Source organism: Rousettus aegyptiacus, unplaced genomic scaffold (genome assembly GCF_014176215.1).
Source record: "Rousettus aegyptiacus isolate mRouAeg1 unplaced genomic scaffold, mRouAeg1.p scaffold_m13_p_13, whole genome shotgun sequence".
NCBI lineage: Eukaryota > Metazoa > Chordata > Mammalia > Chiroptera > Pteropodidae > Rousettus > Rousettus aegyptiacus.
Genome location: NW_023416288.1, coordinates 36,673,042 through 36,679,863, shown reverse-complemented (window position 1 = coordinate 36,679,863; position 6,822 = coordinate 36,673,042). Strand labels below are relative to the sequence as shown.

Below are 6,822 nucleotides of genomic sequence, written 5' to 3'. Positions count from 1 at the left end.
TGACAACTAAAACACTATTTTAGAGTGGTATGTAAATGGGACTGTCGAACTCTGCAAGACAAAGTACACTATACCTGCAACTTGATGAGACGATGCATTAAGGGACTGAATGACAGAATGCTCTTTCCGACATCTGTAATAGCGATATCATTGTGGCGCCTACATCCCTAGTGCAACCACATACTTTACATTAAGCGCTTTTCTTTATTTCTTTTTTATTTTTTTAGGTGAGGCAACCCTTGGTTGACCTCAGAGATTGCAAGGACCTTGTCAGCTTATAATCCCTTATTTTTGATTATTTACACCTACAACACCTGGTCTTCCTAGGTGGTCTCTCATGCAAATACTAAGTAGACCCGACCCTGCTTAGCTTCCGAGATCAGACGGGATTGGGCTCGTTCAGGGTGGCATGGCCGTAGACGCATTAAGTGCTTTTAAATAACAACAATGTTGAACACACGATGCATGGACTACCTAGCGTAGGTATGGAAGAGAGAAAACTGGAATGAGTAGGAAAAAAATCCCGCATTTTTTTCCCATATGTGATCAATTTCTTCTTATAGCCACTAGAATTACGTATAAAAATCAAGGCATAACTTGAGTTCATTTCCCTCACGATGTCCTAACAATCACCAGAACTTTCTTTTTCAGCAAATAGAATTTAATATATACTTAATTCCTAACCACATTGGGCTGGCCATTATTTAAAACGAGGCAAACAGAAATAGTTCATGCATTTTAGAGGTGTATAGATTGGAATGGATAGTGGTAAAACATACACACGCGTGTAGAAACACAGAAGCATAAAACACACCTACTAGTAAGTGTTTAAGCAGCATGAGTACATACGAAACTAGGCTATTTTTAGTGCTTTTAACACAATGTAATAGAAAGAACTTTTAAAAAATGTCTTAAGCCACCTGGTTAGCCAAGACACAAGTGCTACTAAGAAAGCTACAGACTAGGTTCGGAGGAACACCTTCAGCCTGTGCAGGTTAGAATAGAATTCACACAAAGCCGAGTCTCCAAATAGAGTTTTTATCTTCAGAGATACAGTTGGTATTAATATTTTTTATTTTATTTTAGCCATTCCAAAAAATGTGTAGTGCTACCTCTCCGTGGTTTTAATTTGCATTTCCCTAATGTCTAGTGATGCTGAACAACTTTCATATGCTTATTTGCCAACTGTGTATCTTTGGTGTAATATCTGTTGAACTCTTTTGCCCATTTTCTAATGATTTTGCTCACTGTTGAGTTCTTCATATATTCTACATAGGAATCCATTATAACGTGTTTCGCAAAAATTTTCTCCCAGTCAGTGGCATGTCTTTTCATCCTATTAACAGTATCTAATACAGAGCAAAAATTTTTAATTTTCAATTTTCACTTTCTAACTTCAAATGGGATTAAGTTAACAATTCAGTATAAAGAACAGTCACTAGGCAAATTTCAAGTACCCACATGAAGCTGTGGCTACCTATTGTCCAGCACAACTTAGAGGACAGGTGGGATTCGGCTAGACATTATTCCAGGTAAGGGACCAATACAAACAGGACCAGAAGCCTGAATGAATAAGTTAAAGACAAACAAACAGGCCCAACTGGATAAAGCGTGAGACTCAGGACAAGCAGAAGGGCTCTGGATAGAAAGGTGAGTTGGGTCTAGACTGTGAAAGATGTTGAATGCTAATAATAGAGTTGAAGCCTTGTATGGCAGGCTCTGCAGTCTCTGGGATTTCCTAAACAGGAACAAGATGTGCTTGCTGGCAGTGTTTCAGAAAGATTCATCAGTAGCAGGGTTCAAAGAGGGCTGGAAAGGCTGCGACCATGCTCTCCTCTCCTCCCTTCTGTTTCCATCTCTTTCTTTACTTTTTCCTACACAGCCTCTTAAGTGCTCAGCGTGAGAGCCCCGTCAGGGCTAATGCTGAAAACATTTCAGTTTTCCCCCTAATTTTGAGTACCTTCCCTTATCTTGTTAACTATAGATAAAGAAGAAAGAAGGAGCTTCAGATAATATCTAGTAAGGAGTGAGACAGAAAATTAGTTTATGGAAATAAGTTTTTATTTTAAAAAAGGGTAAGAAAATAAAGTTAAAATAAAAACTCAATGATAGAGGATAGGCTCAAGGAAGTAAAATCTTTTCTTAATATCATTATCCTAAGGTTGATGGACATTTATAGACAAAACTAGTCTATTGTTTATAATGATAAAAAAAAAAAAAAAAAAAAAAAGGAAAAGCTACCTAGCTGGTATCAATGATTAAGAGATATCACTGGAATGTGATCAACAAGTAAGAAGATAGAGTGATCTCAGGGCGGATTTTCTTGGCTCTACAATCTCACTAAGAGCCCGGGTGCCTTCAGTCCTTGCTCTCTGCCATTTTCAGTGCAAGGGTGAGGATTTTTCCACATGGTCGCAGGATGGCTACCACAGCACGGGGCATCACGTTCTCATCTCATACCACCCAAAGAATCAAGCGATCGAGACTTAGAGTGAGGATTGCCAAACTTCCCTTGTCTTTTAGCAAGGAGAAAAATCCATCCCAAGCCCTCTACTAGAATTTTCACTACAGTTCACTGACCGGGACCAGGTTACGTGCTCACTTGTGGAACAACCATTTAAGGAAAAAGGGGCCGCTATGACTGACTAAGTCAAACGTGACTTAACTCTTAGCACACTGCTGCCCAAACAAAACTGAAATAGCACATGGGAAGGGGAATGGCTGATATATAAGCAAGAAATAACCTTGTTTGCCACTGAGACATACAAAAGAACTGATGGAGAATATCAAGGAATTAGAGGAGCTTTAGAGGACACTGGTCTAATAAGTTCCAGAACGTACTACTCATGTCTGTCTGTCACCATTGAAGGTATGGCACCAATTTCCTACATTGTGGGTGCTCAGTATACATTTTAGGATAACTGCATAGAGAAGGTGGCGAACTAAGAAGCATTTAAGCACGCAGCTCCATTTACGAGGCTGAGAAAGCACACAGGTGTTAAGAAAGTGAGCTTTCTTTTTCAGAGAGCCAAAGAGAAGCAACGTTTTTCTTCTAATGAGGCAAAGTCATGAAAAAGCCTGGCTATCCACTTTTACTGTGTGCTGATAGACATGGCATGTCCAGACAGAAGACAGCGACCACCACCAAGAAGAAGAAAAAGGCATGCACCTTCAACGGCCCAAAGAATGCCATTCGGGGACAATTTATTAACCGCTCCCACAAAGTTTTATTATATGTCAGGTACTGTTCCAGGCGCTTGAGACACGTGAGTGAACAAAAACAAAAATTCCCTGCTCCCACGACCCTGTGTCCCAGCATAACAATGAGTGGGTGACGTGGTTAAGTTAGCGGCAGGGTAAGGGCTACAGACAATGAAGAGAGCAGGGTGCACAGGATCGGTAGTCCTGGGTGGGTGTGGGGGGACAGGTGAAATAGGGTGGTCAGGGACATGTCTTGCTGAGAAGGTGACAACTGAGCCAAATCTCGAAGGAGGTGAATGAGAGCCATGAGGACTCCCGTGGGAAGAGTGTGCCCAGTCTTAGACACCCCGTTTCTCACTCCACAGGGACTTTATTATTGGCCCCTTCCCCACTTCCAGTCCTCCAGGTCCTTGGGCCTCCCCGGCCGTTTCCTGAGAGATCTCCGTGTGTCGGGGAAGGCAGCCATCACCTCCTTTCAAACAAGCTTGACTCCTGGATGCCCGTTTCCCTTGTGCCATTGAGATGGATTTCAAACTTCTTTGCCATTTCACCTTTGACAGCAAAATGCAGCACTCATACTTAAGTGATTAAGGATGAATCCCCTCCATTTCGTTGCTGTTTGTTATTGTCACACTCGTATGTCTCTTCCAGTTAATGCTGAGCCGTGAGAATTGTCAGTGAGAACTGTCATCTGGACGAGGCCATGGGCACGATCAGTGCTTGACACGCTGAATCGGTGCACCGTAGTCAAGATTTGGATGCTATAAATTCTACACAAGTTTAGAAAACATCTGTGAAGTCATGATTCTATCCTGATGTTCCCCAATTGAGACCTTTTACTTACATAGGAAAGGAAAACAGTCTTTTTTTAGAGTCCTGCACATCCCAAATGTGCCACTTATTGGTTTGTGTGACTTTGGGTACACTCAGTGGGTCTCAGTTTCCTTTATGCACGATAAAGGGCCAGATTAGCGGATTTGCGCGACACTCTCCAGCTCCAAGATCCTTTGACTCTAAATAATCGGTTTCATCGAACCATGCACACACAGATTCCGCTTGCTGCTTCTTTAAAGGAAGACATTAATGGTGGCCAAATTGCATTTTCGAAAGAGCTAGATTAATAATTTTGAATTACCTTGCTTTCCAAATTGTTACTCTTTAGGTAGTGGTCACTGGCAGTTTTGTTTTCATAAAATGCAGATTAAATGCATATCTTAGCGCCACAGAACCAGGATCAATAATAGCACGTGACATTTTACAAAATAAAACACATTATAAATGTTCTACTTTTTTTTTTTTTTTTTAGATAGGTTTTCATTCCATCCAATGGAACTATCAACCCAGGTAGCTTTCCAATTCCACCATCGAAAGCACATCAGCCTAGAATAATTCACCCCACCTTCAAGACCAGGTGGGCTCTGTGGTGTCAGGATGCTGCAGAGACCTGGGGCTTAACCTGACTCTTCCCCTAATCAGCTGCGGATCTTGGAAAAAACCACTTAACCTCTTCAATGCTCAGTTTCCTCTTCTGTGAATTGAGGGAGCAGAAGACAACAATGCCCAAGGTCCAGCACATGTCTAAATTCTGGGATTTCTGAATTAAAAAATAAGTAAACAAAGCTGCTTGCAGGAATCTGCAGAAATCTCTTCACCCGAGGGCTCCTTTTGCCCCACAGCTCAGCAGGAGAAGGAAGCTCACGAATACTGAAGAGCCACCTAATGACTTAATGGGCTTTAATATGGGTAGCTAGGTTTTAATTTTCTCTTAGAGTACATTCCCTCGGGTAAAGTGTGCTTTCCAGTGGAATAATAACCACGCAGGATATTTTGATTGTTGGAGGATTTCTCATATGGAAATCAGGTTTAAGTCATGTTCCTCTGTAGTTTTAACTATTAGAACAAAATAAAAGCCCCCAGAGGAATGTTTATATTCAAGTTTAAATCTGTTTGAATGTCAAAAGTATCTCTCTAAGAGTTGAGCATCTGTAAATATTTAAAGCAGGATGAAATCACAAATACTGCTTCTAATAATCTCTTTTCAATTTGAGGAGAAGCCAAAAGAAACCAGCAAAATCCCAGGGAACACTTTGATATTAAACTGTTGACTCCGTGGTCATGTCTAATAACTCATATTAGACAGAGAGTTGGGGGAAATGCAGAAATTGTCCCTACAAGCACACGACCAACTCTGCAGATGAGAAAAAGGATCATGTAGAGGATGCCGAAGAGTGGCTTTTTCCTCGCTGGTAGATTTTGATAGTAATGCTAACCACATAAAGTCCATCCAGCCCTTACAGGAAAATACAGCACGCCTTTCTGCCTGAGTTTTCCGGATTTGATGACCCCCACCCCTACACATATGCATCACAGCTTTACACACATCATTCTAGTTTTCTATGATCATGGACCAGACCTCACGTTAACTACTTGATTCACATCTTATTTAATCTTCTCGACAGCCCAGAACAGTTGCGACTGTTTGCTCTGTTACGTGATGGTAGAAACTGAGATGCCAAGTGGTTATGTGTGAGCTGTAAATCTCTTTCCGCCGAGTGCCAAAAAACATTGAAGGAAGACAGCCCTTAGTCACAGCCATTCATTTGTTTGTTCATTCGTCCGTTTATTTATCTCCTTCCATTCATTCAAGAACTCATATTTTCAACATACTCTAATCTAAGAAAAGCCACCTATAAATCCAGCCCACTCCCCTTTTCTTATTCTGTGGAGATGGAAACTCAAAGAAGTGTTCAATTGTGTCTTTGCCTCCATTATCTGAATACCCCTCCATTTTGCCTTTTCTGGGTTAAATTCTAAAGTTTCCTTTCTGGTTTTCCTCAGAACCACTTTCAAAAGACACCTTCTCTTGTAGGAGCAGAATTATACACAGCATTTTAGTAGGGAAGAGAAAAATAGAAAGATTGCCATGGAGTTTTTATATTAGCATCATGACATTTCTAATAATCTACATAAAAGAATATTTTTTTTTTTAGCATCTTCCTAAGTGCCTCTTGAAAACCTCTGTGACATACTCAATAGCTACTGACTAATTTGTTCTGGCAGAAAAATGAGTTCAGTATTACTGAAAATATGTTTCCTATCACCAGATCTTATTCAGGTCATTGAGTGGCTTTTCACTGGTGGAAGGGGGTAGAATTTACCTTCCACAAGACGTTATGGAGAGGAGAGAGAAACAGCATTCTGACCTACTCCAACATTACCAATGCCAATCACAGACAATTTTCCGTAAGGTAATATTCCAATAGTATGCATTTCTGGAGCTGTGCATCAACCTGATTTTTTTTTCTTTTTTTAAGCAAGGAGAATAAAGGGTGCATGAAGCAGACTGTGAAAAAACACCTGTGAAAAACTAACTTAAAGCAGCTTTCAGCTTAGTGGCTGAGATTTCTCCAGAGAAGGACTAAATACAGAGGAATAATGGATAGCAGTTTACCACAAACTGTGCAGCTCCCTCAACCAGTGGGGGCCCTGCCTTGACTGGGGGAGGGTTGTACAATCCCACAGCAATTTCAGAAATTAAAGATTCACTAGTGACAGGCTCCCATGGGTGTGGCAGGGTGAGGGGAGGAGTCACATCTCACTCTTTTTTTTTTTTCTTCCCAT

At 40.9% G+C, this 6,822-nt stretch overlaps 1 pseudogene; it reads right to left on the bottom strand.

The window, feature by feature from the left end:
• Window positions 1–302: 302 nt before the first annotated feature.
• LOC118611236 lies at window positions 303–421 on the bottom strand (annotated as a pseudogene).
• Window positions 422–6,822: the final 6,401 nt, after the last annotated feature.